The following is a 26,003-nucleotide window of genomic DNA, read 5'->3' as shown; positions in this document are numbered from 1 at the left end:
TCTTGTAGACGAGATACATTTTGGGTTGAAAGGTTTTATTTTGGGTGGGTTGGTGTCTCAATCACTCCACTGGGGTTCCTGACTGGCTACAGGAGGTGATCTTTTCTAGTTCCATATTCCCGATGTTATGAGTCACAGCTAAGGTCAGCCCCATTGATACTTGAGCATCTCCCTTATCCTAGGTCTCTGTCTGGTCCTGGATATGCCCTTTACCTCCTGACCCCATCCATTGCAGATGTCCATTCATTTTCACAGCCATCTAGCAACTCATAGAGACAGTTTTTAACTTGAGGTTCTCTCTTCCCAAGTTACTCTAGGTTTGTGTTGAGGCCATAGCTGAAGTTAATCATAATGCATATCTTCTACTTAGGTTAGTTTAGGTAGTCATGTAATATATTTCTCCTACTAGGCAAGAGATATCAAGCATAAGAAATGTTTCCAATTTCCATTAGCTCTTCTCATCCACATGGGAGAGAATGACTACTGACCAAGAAATTGGAAATAAGATTTTAATAAAATATTGTAAAAGGTAAAAACAATGGATAAATAAGACAAAAATATGAAAATGTAAAAGATCTAAACATGTTTCCTGGGACTAAAAGCTCTAAGTAAGAAGGAGAGAGTGGGAAATTTTAGCAACATGATGGGAAAATGAGCTAAGCAATTGTTACTAATTATAAGGTAAAAAGAAAGTGTGGTACCCATGCTAATTGCTACGGCTTCCCCACCAGACCTCTTGAGTGTAGGACAGCTCACTTGCCTGCTCACACCTTCTCTCTCTTTTACACTTTAAAAATATTTTTTTCTGAATAATCCTCTCTCAGGATGTGGCCAACTTAAATATTTCTAGTAATAGAGAGATAACTGTGTTGAGTTACATAATTAAAGTGGAAAAATTCTTTATTTTAAAAACTTTTGATTGAATAAGGATAAATGTATGTAATAATATGTACACTCAAGTTGGGGGAATCTGGAAGGAAATGAAAAGAATGCTGTAACATGAAAAGGATACAATGCATTCATTATAAATATGAAATTCTGAAAGAATAAAAATATATTAAAATATATTATATATATATTAATATATATATTTTCTCCTCTAAGGGGAGAAAATAGAGACCTCGAATTTAGACTTGCTGCCTAACGTCTGGCTGTGGATCTCTGCATTTTGTAGCCAGGAAAGGCTCCCAGTGGTGGGAATGGATTATATTCTGTTTAGGTGTTCACCTAGATGGTCCCCAAACAACTCAGGCTGATGATAGGACAGAAGGTCACTCTCTGAAGAGAGTCACATTACTGACCCCAACACTGAGGACAAGATCTACATAACTCATTGACCATAGACAGATCAAGCTGGTGCCTGCATGGAACCTTCACCAGTACTTTTTAGTTTCACTGTGAGAAGGTACTTTGGAGCCCACAGAAAGAAAAATGTAGATATTAACCAAGCCACAAGCTCTTCACACTACAACCCACCCTGCCTGCAAAATATGCTGGGGTGATGCAGAACTTATGAAAATGCCCGATGTTTGATTTAACTTGAGAGCCAGGCCACTAGAGGGAGCACAGGTCCTATACTACATGGGTGGCCAGCAACCCAGAGACAGGATAGCACAAAGATTGTAGAACTAAACACTACTGGCAAAACAAACAAACAAAAGAACAAACAAACGAACAAATGAACAAACAAACGAACAAATGAACAAACAAACGAATGAATAAGTGAATAAATAAATAAATAAATAAATAAATAAATAAAATCAGTGAAATCTTTCTTAATGATATGCTGGTACACTTTTAGATTGGTGCCTTGTCATCAGAAAGATTTCCTCCAACAGCAGATATATTCCTTATTTTTAAGAGTTAATCTAAAATAGCAGGTTGTTGGACTGCAATAAAATTCCTCATTTTTTTAGTTATTCAAGAATTTAATTAGGAGGTGATTATAGATTTAGTCAAACTGTCCATGTGATTATATGATTGTCCTATTATGTCTGTTGAAACAGCAAGCAAAGATTTTTTTTTTACTTGTGTGGATATTTGTTTGAGGCAGATATTCACTGTGTAGCCTTGAGAAGCATGGAACTCATGGAGATACACCTGCTTCTGCCTCCTGAAAGCTGGGATTGAAGCTTCTCTTGGATTACTCCTCCCACAGTGACTCCCTACACCCACTTTCTCTCAGAAGAATAAAAAGACTTTATTCATATAGTAATACAACAGGCTGGTCAGTTATGGAATTTGTGAAATTTGTTAGTCTTGTTTGCTTTTATATACTTTCAAGACAGTTGAGACGAATCACATTTGTCTACTTGATTTAGCCATACACCAAACCATCTTACAGAAATTCCTTCAAATAGTCTCATTTCTATATAGTGTGAAGCTGTTTTAAAGTAGATGGTCATCATCACCGATGATGATAATGTCACAGTCCAGACAAATGTACCAAATGCCATTCTTTGAAAATACTACATACATACATTAAGAAAAATCAAGGATAAAAACATGTTTTGGCAAAAGAATGTTATCATAAATTCTACAGTCTACAAATATTTAATCATCTTCTGGTAAAATGGTAAAAAATGAAATGTATCACAATCACATATTGTTCTTCTCAACTTGAAAGAGCATTTCTTCCTTTTCTTTGATGCTGTGAATGTAAAGGCATTTATTGAGCCCATAATCAGGAGATAATGATAAGGCATTGTAGCAAGTAAGAATGGAATCATGAAGTTCAGGTCATGGTTATGCAATCTTTCTTTTCTTTTTAATACTCTATTTGCTCAAAAGTTGCTAAATGTTTAAGGTATGAAATTCTAATATCAATGGAGGATTGGAGTCTATCAAAGGTTCTAGGGAACATAGCTGTCAAGCTGATGTTTCATAGAACAGTTATCAGTAAGTGAATGAGTAAAATAAATTATATGGTAGAAACTCTTAAGCCCTATGGAAAATAGATAACATGAGATACTGCAGATCCTTTGTAATTATCATGAACTTAAAGAGGTAGGGATGTCCTTCTTAAGTTTCCAGTGAGAAAAATACTGAAGTGAAAATTAATGTTCATATGATTGACTGAATATATTGAAAGAAAGTAACCATATGCTATTTAGATAATAGATAGATAAGTAATCAAAGTACATCTTTTTATTCAGCTGTGGGTCTCTTTGAAAATCTCCATCTATTGCAAAATGAAGCTTCTTTGATTAGGAGTGGAAGCTATGCATTTCTGTTGACACAAGGACAAGATTTTTAAATGTAGTTAGCAATTACACTGGTTTAAGAAAATGGCAGCAGCATGCTTTCCTTTTCAGTTTTATGTTTTCTCCAGTGATGTATAGTTGATTGAGTTTATAGTAAAGGGTCTGATTCTCTCCTATCACATATGTATAAAGTCCAGTTAGACAATTGTTGGTTATGTACAAATAACAAGCATCTCTATTTTAGCCTTGTTCATTTACTGGGCTAGACATTGTTTTGGATCATAGCAATTCCAGCTGTGTAGGACTGAAACCAATGGCTGTGGTATCTTCAGAAATAGGGTCTTACTCAATTGATAAGCAATAGGGTCTTAGTCAGTTGCTGGTATGAAGCAAAGTCTAATGACAATAGCCAGTGTTGCTTTTGAAGGCTCATAAACTACTCCCTTAACCAACAAATCAGAGGGACTTCCAAGGTTTTGCACTGGGACCTCGGTTATATGGTCAATGGCTCTTGAAGGATATATTACAAGCCTGTGTAGTATAACTCGTGTGTGTGTGTGTATGTGTGTATAACATTGGATATATGTATTTATAACTGTTGTATTTGTATTTTAAGTAGGTTTATAGAATAGTATTCTTCTCTGTGGCTTTTCAAAGAGCCTTAGTATTATTTATCTCTCTTTTATTTCTCAATCTCTATATCACCCTCCTTTTCATTTCCTTTGTTAAAATCCTGTCTCCATTTTTCTATCCTCAAAACTCCAATTTTTCATCAACAACATAACCATTATATCCAAAGATGACAAAAAAGGTCACAGGAGACAGAATGGTTTTAAGAGAAAGAGGACCAAGGTGTCTGTGTTTTCTATGCATAACTATACATATAAAATGTCAATGATATGGACTGCCTAAACAAGACCTAAATGATGACAATGTCACACCAATGTGGATGTGGAAAATTTCACAAGGTTCCACCATTAGAAGAAGCGATTTAAGCAATGGATGGATGCTGAAAGAAGAAGAGTCTATTTTCTCCAGGGAGGAGCTCCCTGATAGGTCAGCAACTTCAAGTGATCATGTCTACATACAGATACATATGAGCAGAACTAAATGACTCAGAGGATATAAGATGTATGTACACACACACAAACACACAGAGATATATTATTCAACCATGTATGCAGCAATAATAATTAAAGAACAAAAGGTCATAAATTTGAAAGAGGTAGCATCACTGGGGGTAAAAACAGGGGTGAAGTGAGGTGGAATTATGTAAATATAGTAAGTACTCAGGTATGAGATTATAAATAACTAAATGAACAACTTTAAACATATTCTTGGTCTCACCTTGATACTCAAAAGTGCTTCAGAGTATGCTCAGGTTCTGTCTGAACTGAAAACAAGAGGGTTTACTGGCCAGAGAGATCTGTGTAAAATTTCAAATAGTATTAATTTTATCAAGATTATCTCCAAAATAAGAGAATTTCCACAAGTTGGAAGAGTTAAAGCTTGTATTAAAAACACACACACACACATGACATAAAGAAATGTTGATTTAGTACACTCTTTAGTATAGAGTAATATTGGCTGGTTCTTCCAGTAAATCAAAAAGTCAAGTCACACATGAAACCTGAAAGTAGGTCTTAAAGGACATCAAGATCTGTCTGCTTTTTGCTCCCTCTGGCTCACTCTCTGAGATAAGACAGCTGTCATCAAACACATCAAAGATCCCTAGAATGAGGCAGTACTGTGACAATCTGTGTCCCACTGCCTTCGTTACAGGAATGGCTGTCTTAATATGGTACGTAAGAACAACCAACTCTTTAAGTGATTGTAGTCTGGGCCAACATCTTAACTGCAAATACAAAGAGAATTGAGAACTAGCACTGAAGCCATTTTTAAGAATGACTTTATCTCAGGAGACATGAACAAATATATATCCACCAATCACATACCAGAGAAACAATTTGACCCAAGTCAAATTTAGTAAACCTTAGTAAACTCGTTACAGGTATGTGCTGAATCAGGTATGTGAACTCAGTTACTTACAGAAGGGTTGCTATGTGACTCAAAAAGACAACTGTGTCCCTGGAAAGTCCACCCAGCATGGGTGACCACCTAGAAAAAAAGAGCATCCCTGTATCTTATTCCTTTTATAACCTTAGGCAGGGGCTGTGAGACACTAGTCAATCTGTACTTTTGGAGACTTTATCGCTAGCATCTAGAATCTTATGAGTCTCCTACCACCTTCCATAACAGAACGTGCTGAGTGGGAAGAAACAGCTACATAATATATTCCGTGAGTATTGTCTTATACTTTGGTGCCTATAAAAGCAGTGTGCATGCTGGAGGTGGTGGTATATGACTAATTCCTGCACTCAGGTGGCAGAGAAGGCAAATATCCAAGTTTGAGGCTAGCCTGGTCTACAGAGCAAGGTTTAGGACAGCCAGGGATATACAGCATAGCTGTAGTTTTTAATCCTCTCTAATTTCTCTAGTTGTGGCAATGCCAGTTCCTAGCTACCTGCCTCAATGCTCTGGATTCTTGAATGAAAGACACACATGTGGCCTTATATTTAATATGCCCTAATTGCTTAATTAATGGTCATTCCACCTCCAAATTTCCACATTGCTAATGCCTCCTCTCCAATACTCCTGAATTATTACTTACTAAAATCTATATTCCATCTTTGCTACCCTAGACCCAGTGTGTGTGTGTGGGGGGGGGGGGGGCTCTTCCTCAACTCTTACATAATTGTATGCTTTCTCTTGTGCAGCCGCAAACCTGGATCTTATTCCTTTTCTGGCATGGCAATTCTTTCTCCCTCTCCTAAGTTTCTTGCCCGGGAATCCTAAAAGTCCCTTCTCTGTCACCATGCTCAGCCATCGATCACCCTCAGTGTCTTAACATGTAGATGTGTGAATTCCTGTGTAATTTTTGGGAACCTAGTTAACATCACACAAGCAATAAACCAGATCCACAACAACACAGAAAAACCCTGTCTGGGGCGGGGAGCATTGTACAGAGTAGCTATAGATGGTATATATAAGTCTTCTCTTCCCTATTTTCTTTTATTTTGATTTCATTTGGTTGGTTTTGTTTACTTGGGAGTCTTTTTTCTTTATTTCTATATTGACACTCCAGATTTTGTTTCCCCCCTCCACCCTCTGATTGTTCCACATCTCATATCTCCAACCCCACTCCCCACCCCACCTGACCTGTAAACTCCCTGGGGCCTCCAGTCTCTTGAGGGCTAGGTGCATCATCTCTGATTGACAACAGAGCCGCAGTCCTCTGCTGTATATGTGTTGGGGGTCTCATATCAGCTAGTATACGCTGCCAGGTTGGTGGTCCAGAGTTTGAGAAATCTCAGGGGTCCAGATTAATTGAGACTGCTCTTTCTCCTACAGGGTCACCCTCATCCTCAGCTTCTTTTAGCCTTTCTCTAATTCAACCACAGGGGTCAACAGCTTCTGTCCATTGGTTGTATGCAAATATCTCCATATGACTCTTACAGCTGCTTGTTGGGTCTTCTGTAGGATAGTCATGATAGGTCCCTTTTTGTGAACACTCCATAGCCTCAGTAATAGTGTCAGGCCTTGGGACTTCTTGAGCTGGGTCCCACTTTGGACCTGTCACTGGACCTTCTTTTCCTCAGGTTCCTCTCCATTTCTATCCCTGCAGTTTTTTCAAACAGGAACAATTATGGGTCAGAGTTTTGACTGTGGGATGGAAACCCTCTCCCTCATTTGATGCCCTGTCTTCTTGCTGGAGGTGGGCTGGTATTTCATCTAAGGTCCCTCCCTTTGAGTCCTGAGAGTCTTTTTACCTCCCAGGTCTACATTGCATTCTGGAGGGTCCCCCCACCTCCTACCTCCGTAGGCTGCCTGTTTCCATTCTTTCTGCTGGCCCTCAGTGCTTCAGTCCTTATTTTAATGGCTGCTTTTACTTATTTCCTTAAGGGCTATATACCTATTTAAATGGCTTACCTGGTCTTGATTTAACTTTGGTAAGTGGTATCTATCAAGAAAATGATTCATTTCTTTTAGATTTTCTTCAGTTTTGTAGAGAACAGATTTTTGAAGTATGAAATAATGATTCTTTGGATCTCCTTAGTGTCTGTTCTTCTTTCCCCCTTTTCCTTTCTTACTTTGTTACTTTGGATACCATCCTCCTGTCTTTTAGTTAGTTTGGATAAGGGCTTGTCTATTTTATTGGTTTCCTTGAAGAACCAACTCTTGATTTCATTGATTTTTTTTTTGTATTGTTCTCTTTGTTTTTATTTTATTGATTTCAGCCCTCAGTTCATTTCCTACCATCTACACCTCTTGGATGTGATTGCTTCTCTTTGTTCTAGAGCTTGCAGGTATGCTCTTATGTTATTAGTATGCAATCTACCCAATCTCTTTATGTAGGCACTTAGCCCTACGCACTTTCCTCTTAGTATAGATTTCATCGTGTTCCATAAGTTTGGGTAAGTTGTTTCTTTATTTTCATTGAATTCTAGGAAGTCTTTAATTTCATTCCTTACTTCTGCCTTGACCATGAAGTCATTCAGTAGGCAGTTACTCAGTTTCTATGAGTAGGCTTTCTGTTGTTTCTGTTGTTGAAGTCCAGCATTAATCCTTGGTGGTCTGATCAGATAGAGAAGGTTATTTCAATTTTCTTGTATCTGTTGAAACTTGTTTTCTGATCGAGTGCATGATCAATTTCGAAGAATGTTCTGTGAGGTGATGAGGAAAAAAAAATATATATATATTTGTTTGAATGAACTATTTTTCAGATATCTGTTAGGTCCATTTAATTTATAATGACTGGAGCTCCCTGACTTTTCTGTTTAGTTTTTGTCTATATGACCTGCCAACTTATAAGAGTGGAGTGATGAAGTCTTACACTATTAGTTTACAGGGTTCAATGTGTGATTTAAGCTTCAGTAGTGTTTCTTTTATAAATGTCAAGTGCCCTTGTATTTGAGGCATAGATGTTTAGAATTAAGATGTCTTGGTAGATTTTTATTTTTATTCTTTTTGATGAGTAACAAGTGTTCTTTCTCTTTTTTTTTTTTTTTTTTTTTTTTGATTAATTGTGGTTGGAAGTCTATTTTGCTAGGTATAGTAGTCTTGGGTGGTATCCTTGATATCATACAATCAGCAGGACAGCTAACCAGGCCCTTCTGGCATTTAGAGTCCCTGTTGAGAATTTGGGTATAATTCTAAAAGGTCTGCCCTTATATGTTACTTGGTCCCTTTTTCCTGCATGTTTTAATATTATTTCTTTGTTTTGTACATTTATTGTCATGATTATTATGTGGCACAGGGACTTTCTTTTCTAGCCCTGTCTATTTGGTATACTGTAAGGTTCTTGTACCTTTGTATGTGTGTCCTATCAGTTTGTTAAGTATATTTTTGGGGGGTTATGAGCTGGATTCTTCTTCTTTTCTAGACCTATTATTTTTAGCTTTGGGGTCTTTTCATAGTATCCCAAAATTTCTGAATGTTGTATGTTAGGAAGTTTCTTTCTTTCTTTTTTTTTTTTTTTGATTTAACATTTTTTTTGACACATGAATCTGTTTCTTCTATTTATATGTTCAATGCTTGAGATTCTCTGTTCCATCTTTATATAGTTGGTGACATTTATATCTGTAGTTCTTGTTTGCTTACCTAGATTTTCCACTTCCAGTTTGTTTTTTTATCACTTCTCTTTCCAGTTTCAAGTCTTAATCAGTTTCCATTGTCTGTCTGTTTTTTTGTTTGTTTGTTTGTTTGGATTTCTTGTCATTCTTTAAGAGATTTATTGATTTCCCCTGAATTTTTTCTTTTACCTTGTCCTATGAAAGATTTTTAATTTTCTCTTTAAGGATCTCTTTCATCTTTATAATGTTTTGTTGTTGTTGTTGTTGTTGTTGTTGTTGTTGTTGTTGTTGTTGTCTTACAGCTGAGTTGGAATATTGAGCACTTTCTACAATAGAATAGCTGGGCTCCGGGGTGCCATATCGCCATGATTGTTATCCATTGTGTCTTTACACTGGCATTTAGGTGTCTGAGTTTAGAATGATTATAAATCTAGGTGCTGACTTTTGAGTTTGTCTTTGTTGGATGGGTGTTTTGTTGCTCGTTTTTTTTGTTTTGTTTTGTTTTGTTTTGTTTTTTTTCCCTCTTTGGTCTTGTAGTCTTTGTAGTCTGGATTTCTGGCAGCTGGCATGACCTCTGATTCAGTAGGGAAATTATGCACAAGTTGGGGATTGGACTTCAGTAGCTAGTTTGGCCTTTATTGTAGCATGAGTTGCTGTCTGAGTTGTAGAGGAGGTCCACTGATGGGCATCTCTCTGTTGTGCTGGTGGCTGATGTGCTTCCTTGTCTCGCAGAAAATGTGTGACTGGGTTGGCCTATCTGCCTTTCTGGCTTGTGTGGTATGCATCTTTTCTTCAAACTGTAATGGCCTGCATCAATTATCCTGACTAGCTAGCCTGCCCTTCGGTAGCAAAATCCATCTGAATTAGAGTCCGGGGCAGAGCAGCAGGCAGGTTTTGTGGTGAGGCTGCATGGATGCAGCAGTGGAATGGGTCTTTGGAAAAGAATCTATGGAGTGAGTAAGTTCAGCTGGCCTGTGAGTCTTTCACCTATTCTTCTGAATGGTGTGATCTGCACTTGAACAGTTGAGATTTGCTGGAGTTGGGGCCAAGGGCCTGGCAGTAGGTCATGTGGTTGGGCAAGACCCAGAGGGGTAGTGGAATGGATTGTTTGGAACAGAATTAGGGAGTTGTGAAGTTTCGTGGGAATGTGGGTCACTCACCTGTTCTGACTGCTATGGCCTGCTCCTGGCAGCAGAAGTCTGCCCGAGTTGGGGCCAGGGGCACAGTAGCAGGAAGGGATGGCAGTGAGTGGGATGGATGAGACAATGGAGTGGGGCTTTGGGCATTAAATCTACAGAATGGGGCAGTTCCACAGGCAGGAAGGCCATACCTGTTCTTTCAAACACAAGTCTTAAAGAGGAATTATTTACCAAGATCCAGAAACATCAAAAGAGCAATGATCTTTGTAGTTTGATTAGATAGTTCCCTCATAGATTTATATAATTGAATGCTTAATCACTAGGCAGTGGTATTATTTCAAAGGATAAGGAGGTGTGGACTTTTCAGAGAAAATCTTACCAGGGATAGGCTTTGAATTTTAAAAAGACCATGCATATCCCAGCCCTCTTCCTCTCTCTGCCTGTGGATCAGAATGTAATTCTCAGCTACTGCTCAATCACCTGCATGTCACCATGCTCCCCACCATGATGATAATGGATCCACACTCTGAAAATGTAAGCTAGCCCCCAACTAAATGCTTTTTATCATAAGAGTTGCTTTGGTCATGGTGTCTTTTCACAGCAATAGAACAGTGATTTAGAGAAAGATAATGGTTAATCATGCTATTAGAATAAAATTATATAGCCTGATTGCTCTCAGTTAAGTATATGGTTTACAACAGATTTTAAAATCTTACTTATCATTCTAGAGCCATTTCTCCATATTAGTAACATGTCAGTTTCTGAGAGATATAATTATCTTTGGAAGATTCAGATTCAGCCATCCATGACTGATGATGTTCATTTACTCAAGTCAGGGTTTGCCAAACTATAGTCTTAGAGACCTATTTTATGAAAAGAGAAGTAGTCTGGACAGTTTTCCCAGGATATATCTTGAGAATAAATTCTCTCAAGACTCAGTGGACCTAGTTAGAAAAACTAGTTGTGGTGCTGCTGTTCATGAAGAAAGAAGAACGAGGAGAGTGGTATTTGGTATTTGAGCTTTGTGAGGACTCAAATTTGGAGTTATATAATAATGATTTTATGAAAAACTGTCTATGCTACTGGAAGTAGCACAGAATGCTAAAAGTCCATCCTTTATTTGTCTTAGTAAAGTCATCATAAGTTTCATTACTAAAGGAGGTTGTATATGAAGCTGGGATGAAGCAGATTATCTTGGAGGTAAAACTGAAGGCAGGACAGGTCTTTGAAGTAAGGACCTGATAACCCAGAATTACTTAAAAAATATCTGTCCTTTTTCTTCAGGCTAGCCTTAGCCTCTCAAGGAAGCAAAGGGTGACTTAAGCTCCTGACATCCCTCACTCTGCTTCTGAATTGCTGCTGAGATTAGATATTTGGTAAATTACATTAGATGTTAGGCTATCATTTTATATCTGGGCTATTTAAAAGGACCCTTTGATTAGAATCAAAGTATGAGTATGTAGCTCAGATAAATTCTCATGCATTGAAAATTAAGGGTTAAGAAAGACTAAGACTTGTTTCTTTACAGAATGTGAATGCTTAATTAAATAATAAAGAAGTCATTTGATAGAAATCTCTGTCAGCTGATTTCATCTTTCTTCTCTTCATACTTTAGGGAAACTTACCCTGGATCACTTTGAATCTAACAGTATTCTCTATAGAGTGTCTCAGACAAGTTTAGTGTGACATATTGCTATTCGGTTAGAAATATAGTTAAAATTCTTATGTCCTGAAGTTATACAATGTGCAACTTGAGGTCAGCATAGAGTCAGAAGGGATTTAAAAAAGTAGTTGTTGTTGTGTGTGTTTTAAATTTATTTACTTTATGAGTTTGAGTTTGTTTCTGAGTATACTGATTTATGTGTCTGTACCACATGCATGAAGGAACATATAAGAAGAGGCAATCAGATTACCTGGAAGTGGATATATAGGTAGTTGTGATTGACAACTGAATTGAATCATAATCCTCTACAAGAACAGCAAGTGATCTTAATCACTGAGCCTTAATTCCAGACCAAGAAGCCATTGTTAATGCAATTTTAGAAGGCAGATATACTATTGTAAAATTTACATTAACAAAATTAACACACTCTAGAAAAAGTCTATGTCTCTTGTCAAATGTAGTTAGGTAAACCCTGCCAAACAAAAGATGTAAGTTTCTATAATAACCCTAAAGATTTAACTTTTGTTCCTTTTAAATCAATATAACTCCTCTTTCTTCCTAAGAGCCATGGGTCTGTTTTTTACTTGTTTGTTTTATTTCAAACCTTAGCATTATCTAGAATATGCTGCAGATGATCGTTAACCCTTGGGTTATCTTTCTTTTTCTAAAATCATAAATAGCTCTTTAGGTTTGCTTTGTACATTATTGTGTGTAGTTCATTTCACTAAGTGGTAGCTCTGTTTGAAGGTGACGCTTCAATAGGTATACTTGACTACCGCAGTTATAAAAATTATTGGTACATGTTGTGTTAAATTTTTGATATATAACAAATTTCATACCGTGTAGAAATAATTATGTTTGAAATGTGTGTCTATGCATGAGTTCATTGAACAGTGGAGAGTAAAAATACGAATAAAACTTCAAATATTTTCCTGCTTTCTTGTGTAGCATGGCATCCTGAAGCAACACTCCATCTGTATTCTGATGGAACAGTGATCTTCAGCTTATCCATTGTAGTAATGTGTACAAATATATTGCGTGTTTAATTTACATTTACTTGATAAGTGGTGGTTTCAGCATCTTTTTCATGTTCTTTTTTTTTGCCATCATTGAAACTTCTTTTACTAGGTATGTATATAAACCACCCAGTTTAGCATTACTTAATCGATTGCTTTCATATTTTACCACAATATATTGCAGTTTTACATTTCCTAGTTGATTAACTTCTTTACCCAAGCATCCTTATTTAACCCTTTTTATAAAATAACACAAAAATTCTGCGGTGAAAATTTTAAAATAATAACTGTGGTTTCAAGTTATTTCCATAAGTGTTTATTAATTCCACAAGGTTCATCATTATGTTTTGCTATGGTGTTAAATATATTTTTCAATTTGCAATGATCTCTAGGTAGGAACAATTATTTTACTTTATATAAAATTAAAAATTGTAATATAATACATCAGAATGTAGCCTCTTATTTTTACATTATATTCTCTTATGCTTTTCATTATTCTTTTGACTTCTGGGACTCAATTATCTTTTTAGAATAACTAAACAGGAGAAATATATTACAGAGATGCTGGTCAAATTACAGTGGAGTTATATACATACTATATATTATAAAATAAAAAGTGCCCTAACTTGAAAATGCTTTTATTTTCCTTGTCTATCCAATATTAGAACTGAGCCTTTATTTGCTAAGTGGAATCACATCCTTCAACAGTAGGACCTAGAGTAAAACAAACAGCTTCTGAATACACAGACTTTGGCATGTTGTGACATACTGGAGTGCTAGAACACAGGACAGAATATCCAGACACAACTGGAAAGGTATTCTACTGTGGGATACTGTGGGGAAGAAATCTCTTGGGCGGGGGGCGGGGGGGAAGAGGGAGTTCAGCGGCCGGATCCCAGGGGGGTCAGGCATCAAGGTCCCAGGCGGGCTTCCCATGTCACCAGCGGAGGGTCCCACATTCACGCAGCTGTCGGTGGGCGGGCCGGCGGCTGCATCAGCAAGGTTCCAGGGTTCCAAAAGCTGCGAATCTGGCGGAGAGACCATGCGACATGTGGAGTTTGGTTTTCCAAAGCTTTTATTGTTCATGGCATGGTAAATGGATGTAGGTGGTACGTGCTTCCCCCACCAAAGGCCAGGGGAGTCTCATTTTATAGGGAAGGAAAAAGGGGAGGGAATAACTTAATTAGCTACAACCCTGGCCTTGATAATTCATTAATATTTAAATCTCTGGAGGTAGAGACTTGTTAATCACGCCCTCTACCTGTGTCCTACGTGACCGAAGGTGGCAGGTTAAATGGAGTTACCTAGTCCAAGGCCCAACATCCTCGTCCAAGGCCCAACAGGATACAGCCTATTTCTATGAAAACATGGAACACTGCCAGCTTGAGGTCATTGCTCTGTGAAGAATCCAAAAATAATACTCCCTGCCCTCTCCAAACCCAAGAGTTCTCTTCATTGCCCATAAAGAATCCAAGAGTGGTCCTCACTGTCCCTAATTTCCAACCCCGAGTGTGTCCTTGCACTGGCTCCCAGCATCATGCATTTCTTATTTGCATGTCACTTGGTTAGAAAATAATCAAAAATTTCAATATGAAGCCTGATTTTACTGAATACAATTTGCTTTTAGATCAAGATACTGAAAAAAATCTAAAGGACGGTTTTATAAGTCAGGCAGCTGTGCACACATGTTAAACTTGGTTATTCTTGAGACATTACATATATTCGTGTGCATCTAAGAGTCTCGTGTGATAAATCTTCCTCCTGGAAGCTTTTTTGTACACAAAACAATATTTCATGTATCTTTGGTAGGCCTCAAAATCATGTGGATAAAGCTAGCTTTGAACTCCTCATCCTCCTGGCTCCCTCATGTGTTGGGATTGCCAGGATGTGTAAGTACAACTTGGACTTTCATCTTGTTTGTGCTTTTTTTTAAGTTCTTATTTTTCATTCATTTTTATATATCTCCTTTTGATTTGTTGTTGGTCCCCTGTTCTGGAGGGCGTCCCACGACGATCTTCCGACTGGAGACAGGGTGAGAGCAGGGAGGGCTCGATACTATCTCCACTGTCTGTAGGTCTCCGGCCAGGCCTGATGCAGGAGGTCGAGGCCAAAGGACACAGAGTGCGAGCAGGAGGGGAGATTTCCTACCCAGGCTGCTGCCTCTGCCTGCTCACAGTCGTTGTAGCTGACCAGTCTCTCCCAGATGCTGCACCTGTCTCTCCACGCCAGTCTAGGCCCGGGCTGGGCCAATAAGGAGCCAGCTAGCTGGCAAGGAGACAGCTTGGTGTCCCAGGCAGGTTCCGGGAGAGCAGAGCTCTCCCAAAGTGGTACAGCTCTTGTGACAAAAACTCTCGGACACCAGAATGACTCTTGAGCACGGGCTTTACTTCCCCTAAATAGAGCCCTTATATACAGTTTTGGGGTGGGTTAAGGTCTGACAGCAGATAATGTCTATTGGCTTGACCTGAGAGCTTGGAGATACCTCATCTGCATGTGGGAGAGCCTGAGGGCGTGACTGATGGTCATAAACCTCTCTGTGGGAGGGGTTGTTGGAGGACTGAAGCTAAGTGAAAAGAACCAGGGCCTGGGAGCAGAGCTGAACTCCTGCTGTGCAATAAAGATTCCAGGGTTTGAAACTCTGCTCAACCAAACACCCAGCTGCTTCTCACAGCCCACTGCCCTACAATTTGTTTTTTTCAATAACATTAATTTTCATTTTATAGCTTGTCACTTCAACACTGTTTAGATAGCTAGTTGATCATAAGAAATTTCCTATATTGAACACTGCATCTCTGTCAGTCCCACCTTCCTTTTCTTGTCCCCAAATCCTTCCATGTCCCTCTACTCTCCTTTTGTGATTCATTCTATTTTCTTACTGTCACACACACACACACACACACACACACACACACACACACACACACATATTCATATATATGGCTATGCACACACACACACATATACATTCACCATCCATGTACACACATGTGTGTATATGTTTGTATGTATGTACGTATGTATACAATTTACTGAATTCATTTAGTGTTGTGCTGATGTGTATGAGTTTAGAGCAGACTACTTCAGGAGCTAGTCCCAGAAGAAAACTAATTCTCTCACTCTCAGCAGCATTTGACCTCCTGTATCTCTTTCAGCATTCAATGTTTTATCTGGATAGCTTTATCTATGTTTAAGTGAGTCTTTGTGTGAAGACCTCTAGAGTGGATATGTTAATTACTTTAACATAGTTGAAAAAGCTAAGAAAAAAAAATCACCAGGAGACCAAAATTAATTAAATACAAAGAGAAAAGCATTAGCTAAGCAAGAACAAAAAAAATTATAATCCAGGAGCTGTGGAAGACTATCAGGCTATTGTATGGAGCACTTTGGACTCTGCATTCACTGATTGGGTATCCTCAGATTCAACTACCTGTGTAGTCAAAGGATTTGAAATGTTGATTTGTACTGAATGAGAGTTTTTCTCATCACTCTTAGCTGCAGAATACAGTATAACAAAACATCTGTGTTATGAAAGGTTAATCTACATGTGACTGAGGCACACAAGAGGATTGCACATCTAACCACAGTATCATTTGTATAAAGATTTGACTGTCTACAGAGTTTGCTTTTCTGCAACCAAACACCTACAGAAAGAATGTCCTAAAACGTTAGTTAGCACTTAACATACTGAGACACTTGCTTTAGATTTAGTGACTTTATTAGTTACTTTTCTTTTGCTGTGATAAAATACCCTGATAAAAGTAACTTGGGGGAAGAAACAGTCTATTCTGGCTTATAGTTCCAAAGGGGATACAGCCTTGCGTGGTGGGGAAAGTCTGGCAGAAGGAGCCCTGAGGCACATCAAGCACTCAGTAAACACTGAACACATTTCATCTATACATAGAAACAAAGAGATAGAACAAGATGTGAACCAGGATATAAAACCACAAAGCCAAATCTACTGAAGTCTTTCATCAAGGCTCTACCTTCCAACAGCTATAGAACCTTCCCAAACAGCACCACCAGCTAATGAATAAGTATTCAAACAAGTGATCTTGCAAAGGATTCCACATTCATATCACAATAGCATGTCCTTCTTAAATGACAAAGAGAATTTAGAGCTAGAAATGAACCAAAGTATTCCAATTTGTAATTCTTGTCCAACTGAAGTTCAGAACCTTCATGTGGCAGAATAATTTGCAGTGTTATCTAGGTACATAGCATTTTATACTGACTTCTCATGAAGGCTGAGTCATTACAGCTTCATTAGATTATTATTTTTTTAGTGTAATTTTGTGGTGCTCTTTGAAAATAAGACTGCCCATGGGAAAGAAAATAATTAATAATTTTTCATTAGTTCATTATCTTTTTCATCTTGTCACAATTCTTTATTTGTATAGGCCAAATAAAATGGTGAGGCCAGTCTTGAATATTTGTTTACCAAAGGGCAAAATATTTATGTATCTATGTATCTCTCTCTCTCTCATCTATATCTATCTATCTATCTATCTATCTATCTATCTATCTATCTATGCATCTATCTATCTACATCTGTATCTACTTATATTTATAAGTTACAAATGAAACTGTGTCCTTATTTTGGCTGAGTTTCTATTCATAGCTTTGGAGTTATTTTCTTGGAACTCATATTCATATTCAAAGTCCTATCTGAGGCAAAACTCATAGCCTGCTAGTTTCTGTGCAGCTAGTATCATATTTGCTATATGATAAATACCTGAACCTTGCATTAAATGCTGGAATATGAGCAGTCTGAGCACAAGGACTCAGAACAAGGCTCACGACAGAGCAAGAAACAGAGACTAGGACCCATCAGCAATGAGCGGTCTGAAAAACAGAAAGGGCTCGGAGAGGGCCGAGTGGCTGCAAGGGGCCATCGTCCTGCCTGTTAATGGAGTGGAGATTACCATGGACTCTGTGCTGCCTGTGCTACCCATTGAGTTCGGAGTCAATCCAAAAGACTCTGAATCCAAAAGACTCCTGATTTTCCCACTGTAGGAATCACACTGAAGATGGAGTCTGCAAGCAAGGCTTGGGAAAACCTCCCCACTTTGCCAGAGCAGAGGTCTCCATGAGGTGCAGGCTTGGGCATACAGCTTCCATTCTCTGCAGGTGCCTCTAACGGGGTCAATTACAGCTCCTTTGGTGGAGTGTCGATGCTGCCCGTGCCCGTTGTTTCTATAGTGCCTTCTGCTTCTATGCCAAGCAGCCGCCTCCCACCTCTGTACCTGGATAGCCACGTGTTTGCAAGTCAGCCCTGACTGGTTCCTCAAAGGATACCTTAGCAGCAGACTTACCAGCAGGCCACCACCGCCCAACAGATGCTGATATCCCTTCACACATCTCTGCAGGCCCAGGCGCAGCTTGGGCTGAGGGGTGGGGGTGGGCTGCCCATCTCCCAGACCCAGGAGATCTTCAGCTCCCTGCAGCCTTTCAGGTCTCAGGTGTACATGCACCCCAGCCTGACAGCACCCAGCACTATGATCCTTTCTGGGGGCAAGGCCTTGAAACGCCCATACTCGGCATTTCCATGCATACAGCCCTTGGAGATGGTGAAGCCACAGTCTAGCTCACCCTACCAGCTCATGAGTAGAAACCAGTCCCTAGTCTACAAGGGCCAGCTCGGCCAAGCTGCCGGGCTGGGCACCTCCTAGATGCTGGATTCCCAGCTATCACAGCTAACTATGTCACTGTCTCTTTATGGCTCCGAGCAGTAGCCACACTGGTCCTGCCACAGTCCATTCAGCTGCCTCCAGGACAGAGCCTCTCTGTTGTATCTCTCTGGAGGATTCCTCCACCTGGCTCCCAACCACTAGTATTGAACATCAGCAGAATTCACTCAGATGGGTTTGAAAGGCTTCCACTTTGAAGAAGTGTTCCTACCAGGGCTCCGCACCACCCCTGTAGGTCTACAGGCCTAGCTCTGCTAGCCCAGGTAGAAGCCCTCTGGATCAACAGTTAACATGGGCTCTGTGCACAGACACAACATTCAACACACAAAGCGAGTGGATGAAAAGCCTGGCTTGGGAACTGAAGCTGCAGGAGGCCTCTTGGATAAAGCAAACCAAAGCAATCAAGCCTCAGGCAGTCAAGGTGGAGGGAGTAAAGACTGAAGGTGCCTGGCATCGCTTGCCTCATCCTAACAAGGATGGTGCACCACACCAGCCTGGACAGCCACCAGCTGGTACCTTGCCAGATCCACCATCCCACTGCCCTACTGCCTGTCCTGGACAGAGCTCTCTTCCACTCCTGAAAGTTCCATCTTCAGCCAGCCCGCATTGTGGACATATGGCATTGACCTGCTTGCTTTGCTCTTTTAGCTGACTCCCTCCTTCCCACCCCTCTGCCCAGTGACTGTGGAGTGAGCTTTCTGTGCAGTGCAGATCTGCTCACCTGCCCTGTTTCTAGGCACAGTGGTTTGGCAGCCAGATCTTTTTAGCTGGAGGCTTTTTGTTTTAGAAAGCAGCTAAGGTTTTGCAAAGGGGAAATGAGAACAAAATGGGAGCTACACCTGTAAGCTGAACTTTTAGATGGTCCTTGCTGTCCTCTCCCTGCTCTGCTGTCCCCAGTGATTGCCTTTTATCTCTGTCCTGTTTGACACCACGTCACAGCATTACCAGGTGATTCTTAAGACTCTCTCTTTCTTCTCTCTCTCTCTCTCTCTCTCTCTCTCTCTCTCTCTCTCGCACACGTACACACACACACACACACACACACACACACACACACACACACACACAGGCTGACTAACCCTTGGGGTTTGGAGGACGTGACTGGACACTCTGTTTGGCCCCTAACCACCTTGGGCATTGTGAGGTTGGTATCTGAGTTTAGTTTTAGCCCCTGGTCTGGAGTTAATGTTTCAGAATAAGAATAATCTGTTTTAGTCCCTTCTTGTTGGATACACTGAGTATTGTACACCAGAGAAGAATTGTGGAGTTACAGTCACCATTTTGTAATCCAAATTGGTCCCACTTAGAGACTGTGCATCTAAGGCTCAGTGCTTTAGCCCCCTGGGTAGCTCTGTTCCCCACTCATTTCCTTTCCTCTCTGTGGAGCCTGCTGTGTTTCTTTGGTTCCCTGTCCATCCACTGTGGGGCCGTGGGCTGTGAGAAGCAGCTGGGTGCTTGGTTGAGCATGAGCTTGGAACCCTGGACCCTTATTGGACAGCAGGAGTTCAGCTTTGCTCCTGGGCCCTGGTTCTTTTAATTTAGCTTCAGCCCTCTACAACCCCTCCCACAGAGAGGTCTATGACCAACAGTCATGAGGAACAGTGCTTCAGGCTCTCCCACATGCAGATGAGGTATCTCCAAGCCCTCAGACCAAGCCAATAAGCATTATCTGCTGCCAGACCCTAACCCACCCTGAAACTGTATATAAGGGCTCTATTTAGGGGAATTAAAGTGCTCAAGAATCATCCTGGTGTCTGAGAGTTTCTGTCACAAGAGCTGTAACACTTGGGGAGAGATCTGCTCTCCAGGAACCTGCCTGGGACACTAAGCTGACTCCTTGCCAGCTAGCCGGCTTCTTATCAGGCCAGCCAGGGCCTGAAATGGCTCAGCGCATAGAGACAGGTTCAGCACCTGGGAGTGACTGGTCAGCGACAGTTGCAGCGAGCGAGCAGGCAATCTACCCTCCCTGCTTGCACTGTGTCCTTTGGCCCGGACCTCCTGCATCAGGTGGGCCGGAGATCTAAGGACAGTGGAGGCAGCGCAGAGACATTAGCGAACCCTTCCTGCTCTCACTCTGTCCCCAGCCGGGAGATTGTCGTGGGACACTCTCCGGAACAAGGGACCACAATCCACCCCACACAACTTATCAGCAAAATCAATATAAGGACAACTGTTAGTCAAGCTTGCAACAGGGAAAACTACGGCACATTCATCTTATGTCCTTTACTCCTGGTAACAGGGCAGGGTGTTGGGGGTAGTGTTGCCAAGCAACAGATGTGTTACCCTTCCTTAAAGAACTGTGTAGGGTAAAGATATAAGTGGCCTGCAGAGAAGCTTATGCATCCTCCTTAAAAGGGTGGTGGTGTCTTCGGACTGCTGCTTGCAGGTTTCATGTGAGCTCCTGTATGCGAGATTTCTGTTTTCACTAAGAAGGAAGAAATTTTCCCATTGCCCAAAGGAAAACGAGGGGGGTATTTCAGGTGCTCAGCTGCTGCTGAGGATCCCCATTTAATCACCCACCTGTGGATGTTGGAGACTGTTGGTGACAGGGATGGGACAAGCATGTGGGTCTGTCCTCAAGTGTCACCATGGGCATGAGAGCAGAGAAGCAGCTTAGGAGCTCTGAAGTGGCTTCACCCTGCCTGGTTGGTTGTTAGAAGAAAATAGAAGTATGCTTCCCCAGAGGGTAGTGCCACACTTGTACCCAGCATTACTGGACAGGGCATCCTTAGTGCGGAGTTTCATTGCAACTGCAACACTCTGCTCCTTCCTTCTTGCCTCTGCACTCCGACCTTTGTTCTCTTGTCTCTGTCCCATCTCTTCTCCCTGCATCCCTCCTCAAAAGCATTGTCCACTTAGGAGTCTGAGGCACAGATATGCCTGGGCTCTTATCTGCTCTTCTACCCACTGAAAGTATCTGGCTACTGTTCCAGTGACTGAGTCCTCTGTGATATCAGCTGTGGGCTCTAGCCCTCTGAGAGGAACATTTGCAACTAGACTCTGGGGCCTAAAGTCCCTACCCCTCAGATGATCTGGTCAAGCCAAGTTTTTAGTACAGAGATGTTTTAAGGTGCAGTATCTATTCTTGTGGTTTTTAGAGTAAAGCTCAAAATGTAATAGGACTGGGCTTTATTTTGGTTTCAAACTCCCATCTTCAGATCACACATAGAAACAGGAGCATCAGTTAAGGTGCCATGGTCATTGGTGGTAACAGGCAAAGCCCAGCCCCTGCCTTTTCTACTGCTGAGATGGGTGGAAGTGGGCAGAATCTTTTACTCCTGACTGCTGAAGTCACCTCTTACTGCTGGTGTCTTTGTTGGTGCAACTGATGGTGAAATCCATGGTTTGGCAACCAGGACTCTTCAGTCTGTTGGTCCTGATGTAGCGTAGCATCTATCGGTGAAGACTTCTGCCAACTGCATTTAGTCTGGTCTTTTAAAAGTTCCTTTCTTGTCTTATTCCCAAGTTTACAAATTCCAGAGTTTAGAGAACACTTCTGTGTCTAAGATTTCTTAAGGGGGATAAACAAAGGATGATTGCAAAATACATTCAGAAAAGCTGTTTCATTTCCAAAGCCATGGTTGCTCTGCTGCTTCTAGAGATACTTGGATAACATATCAATATCAACCTTGCTCTCCTGTCTTCTGGAGCCACCTTCCAGATGGTCAATGATGAAGTTGTGAATGATTTGACACTCAGAGCCCAGGGTACAGGAGTGTGCCCGCTGAGGCCATGAGGCAACTCAGACTAAGTTTGCCCCCCAACATCCACTGGGCAGCCCCATTCTGCTGGGTACCTGCATGCTTTATTTAAGGTCCATTTCCCTTCATTCCCCAGCAAGTCTGGGTCAGATGATTTGTTAGGGACCTGTTACGAGCAAAGGCAGAGAAGTCCAGGCTTCTGTGTTCTTCTATGAGTAGAAAAGCCAGCTCTTTTGTGAGATGGCTCTAAGACAAGTTAGGTCATTTGGAACAGAGTGATCAGTGTTGGGGACAAGTACAGTCACCATCTGTGTTCTGCACTAGGCCTACCAGCTCTGACTAGTGATCTTCCAGGTGCATGCGACCTACAGCTCCCAGTTGCCTGCTTCAGACCTGCAACATCCACAGGCCCTGCCTTTGTCATGGCACAATCCTGGAGCAACAGTTCCTGTGAAGGCTCTATGCAGGGTCCTTAGTCGAAAGGGGTCTTGTGCCCTCGGCTTTCCATCTCATACCTTTAGTAGAAAAGGACTTGGGGATTGTTCTTTTTGAGGTTGAGGGTATTTATTTATTTATTTATTTATTTTGCTTTTCTTTTGGCATTCCCTCTGTCTTTCACTTAAACCAGCTATTTGAAAGGGCAGACGATACTAAAGGTGTACAGTGTAGCTTGTTTAGACATAATATGGGGGACCTCTTACTTAGAATGGGAAACAGAATCGTGATTTCACCTTCCCTTGTCTCCGGGTCAGTCCCCATTGTTTCTCCTTTCAAATATGTGATTGTACTAGGTCTTTCTATATGAAAGAATTCTCCTTATTTAAATAAAAAAGTATAAAAAACAAAGCCAAAAAAATATGAGAAGACCAAGAAGAGGATTGGACTGAAAGCAGGATTGGTAAAATAGAATATATTTTCTAAATAGCCTTGGATTGAATTTTGTGTCAGTTATACTCTCTAACTCACAGTAATCCTTGTGGTTTAATGGCAGAAAGGATTAGGGGAAGTGTGGAGAATTATATTGATGTTGAATATTATGACCCAGTCTTCATGTTCAAGTCAGCTTAGCTGTTTGTACTTCTGAAGACAGTACAACTGCAATAAGCCTGGTACAGTTTATCCTGCACCTGTGTTTAAAAAAAAAAAAAAAAAAAAACAAGGATACTGTAATTCAGTTTTGTCACCATTCTAGCAAAGATAAATGTCTTTGTCTTTGAAATCAGACAGTATGTATCCCATAGCTTCAGCTAAGCATTAAGAGGCCCATATTTGCTAGTCCCTGTGATTAGTTTTAGAAAACAGTGGATAAAACTGTGAACATAATATCTTCAAAGTGTTATCAAGTCCAAATTCTTCATTCTAGATACAAATAAAATTAATACTAGAAGTTCCAGAGGTTTTGGGGGGGGGATTCATTTAATTAGTTATATAATAGTAAATCTAACATGTTCAATATGCTTCCCAACAAAATAATTTTTAAATACTGTCTTATCCTTTGTCTCATTTATGCCATCTAACATGTTTTTCTAAAACTATTCTGTCACCAAGAAGGGCCCTTTTACTAGAAAAATAGCATTGGTTTTTGTCAAATTTGAAGAGCACGGTTTTTATACCAAGCAATGACAGTGTGCAAGGGACTCATTATTGCTGCCTTTGCCCTAATTGTTTTCACAGTGAAGAGCAGTCACGGTTTGACAGTTGAGGAAATGCTTTTCTTTTAAGATAAGTTTGGTACCATGCAGTTTCCATCCTGATAATCCTGCAAACTATGCAGAAAATAAGAAGCTATTGCCTTTATTCCTAATATAGGGTACAGAGCAACTGTATTTTGTTGCTCATTAGTCTTGATACAGATGTCTTAATAAAGTTGGTTTAAGTCTGATAAGGCATGATTTATTTCTTTGCCTTCTCTCATTTAGTTCATGTACTTTATATTTGCTTGTACTCTATTTTAACAAAATTGTAAACCCATACAAATGTGTAAAAATTGGTATACAATAATAGAAAAGCATAAAACAGCATGGCAATCTTGGCATTTTCATTGTTTTTATGCAGAAATCCCACAATGCAGTCCACAAATGCCCTAGCTTTATTCTTACTGCAGTCAAGAGCTGTAAATCATCGCTTTAAACTCAGGAGATTTTTGGTGAACACCATGAGAACGGAGAGTAAGAAATGACACTTTATCTGGTCCTTGAAGAATGTGCACATAATGAAAGGACAGCATGTATAGACTGAGATAATTTTTTTCTGAACTGTTTAGATAATTTCCCAATTCCCATGGCTACTGTGCCCTATGTAACTACTTAATCATATAAAAGTGATTCCTTTACATAAAGCCTATTCCTCCCCTCGAACACTGGGTGCATGCAGTTTTCTTCTATTTTAATTATCACTCTTTAATCTTGCCATAAGATGTTTTTAGCAGCATACAAGATCATTCATACATATCCCTTTGTTAAGGAGAATTTGAGCCCTGCTTTCAAACAGCTTGCATTCCATTATATGGATTTCTTTTAGAACAAAATATGTAGAGTAATTTAAACATAGAATGTAAGTCACATTTCTTTTTATCAGTTTCATACCTTTTGTAACATTTCTTTCCATGAGTAAAGATAATCTTTACTCTTGTCATAATCAACACTGGTTGCTCTTCCAGAGACTCGAGTTCGGTGTCTAGTTCCCATGTGTAAGGAATCTAACATCCACTAATTCCAGGGAATCCAATGCTCTCTTCCATTATTCATGGGCACCTGCGTATATATAATATACATCCATACAGGTAGACACATACACATTATTAAAGATTATTTTAAGGGAAAGAGAATTATTAACCACACTAATAACAAAACCCTGGCAGTTGACTTCACATGGTCTGAATCAAATCTGTACAGTAAGCGGAGAACAGTTCTCACCTATACATCGTATTTTTGTAGAACTGAATTGTTAGTATAAATGGTATGAAAAAGGTAGATCCATAAAGTCTTCATTTGTCCTTAAATAGTGGTTAGGCTTCAAGTATAATAAATGACTATAAATGTTTTGTATTATATCGTATATAATATGAAATGGAAACATTTGACACAAAGTAGGATTTCAGTTTAACAAACAAGAAAAATGGAATCAAAATTAATCCATTGCACATTTCTGATGGTGGGAGGTCTTCCTCAGTGGATACAAGAAGGTAAACCTCATCCTAACTTTGATACAAAGCTGTACATGGAAACTAGATTATTAAAGACCAGGAATAATGTTGGGAGACCTGGATATAGATGGTGTTAGAAATGTGATGTGGCTTTGAAAGGTCTCTTTGTAGTATAAACTTCAATTTAATATTTACCTTCAGGTTCAAATATCAGGTTTTCATCATATTAATTCTGAATAATGTTGTTTTGTCACTACATTAGATTCCAAAATAGGATAACACTGGACCAAGCAGGCAGTACCAATCGTAACAGTATGTCATTTTTTTAGAGATTGGCATTCAATGATGCACAGCCAGCTCTCCCACTGAGCTGAACATGCCAATTAGTTTCTGAACTTTCGTCAGAATATACATGAAGCTCTAACAGAGTGAAAAGTTTGATAGTTTGATTGATTACCAATTTTCAATAAACAACCCATAAAGCAATGAAAAAAGAATATGTGTAGCAATTTATGTAAGATTAAGTAGTTTACTAGAAGCTCACTGTGTTCTAGATAGTTCAGCCTTGTATATATCCCATTGACTATCATATTGTCATTCGTTAAAAAGGAGTCTTTGTAGACCTAAAAAGATATGTCATTTAAAATTGAAAGTGGCAACAATGTATGCATGATGCTGCAGATTTAATAAGATGGTGAATGGTGGTTTAATGTCTGAATCAGGAAAAGTGTTCAGTAACATAGAGGGAGGACTATGGGCTGAAAAAGAAGAAATGGTTTTAATTCAGTGAGTTTACAGAGGAATTCATTTCCTTTT

This window comes from Arvicanthis niloticus, chromosome 1, assembly GCF_011762505.2.
Source record: "Arvicanthis niloticus isolate mArvNil1 chromosome 1, mArvNil1.pat.X, whole genome shotgun sequence".
NCBI classification, from domain to species: Eukaryota; Metazoa; Chordata; class Mammalia; order Rodentia; family Muridae; genus Arvicanthis; species Arvicanthis niloticus.
The sequence above is the reverse complement of the archived record's forward strand: the minus strand, read 5'-3'. Positions refer to the sequence as shown.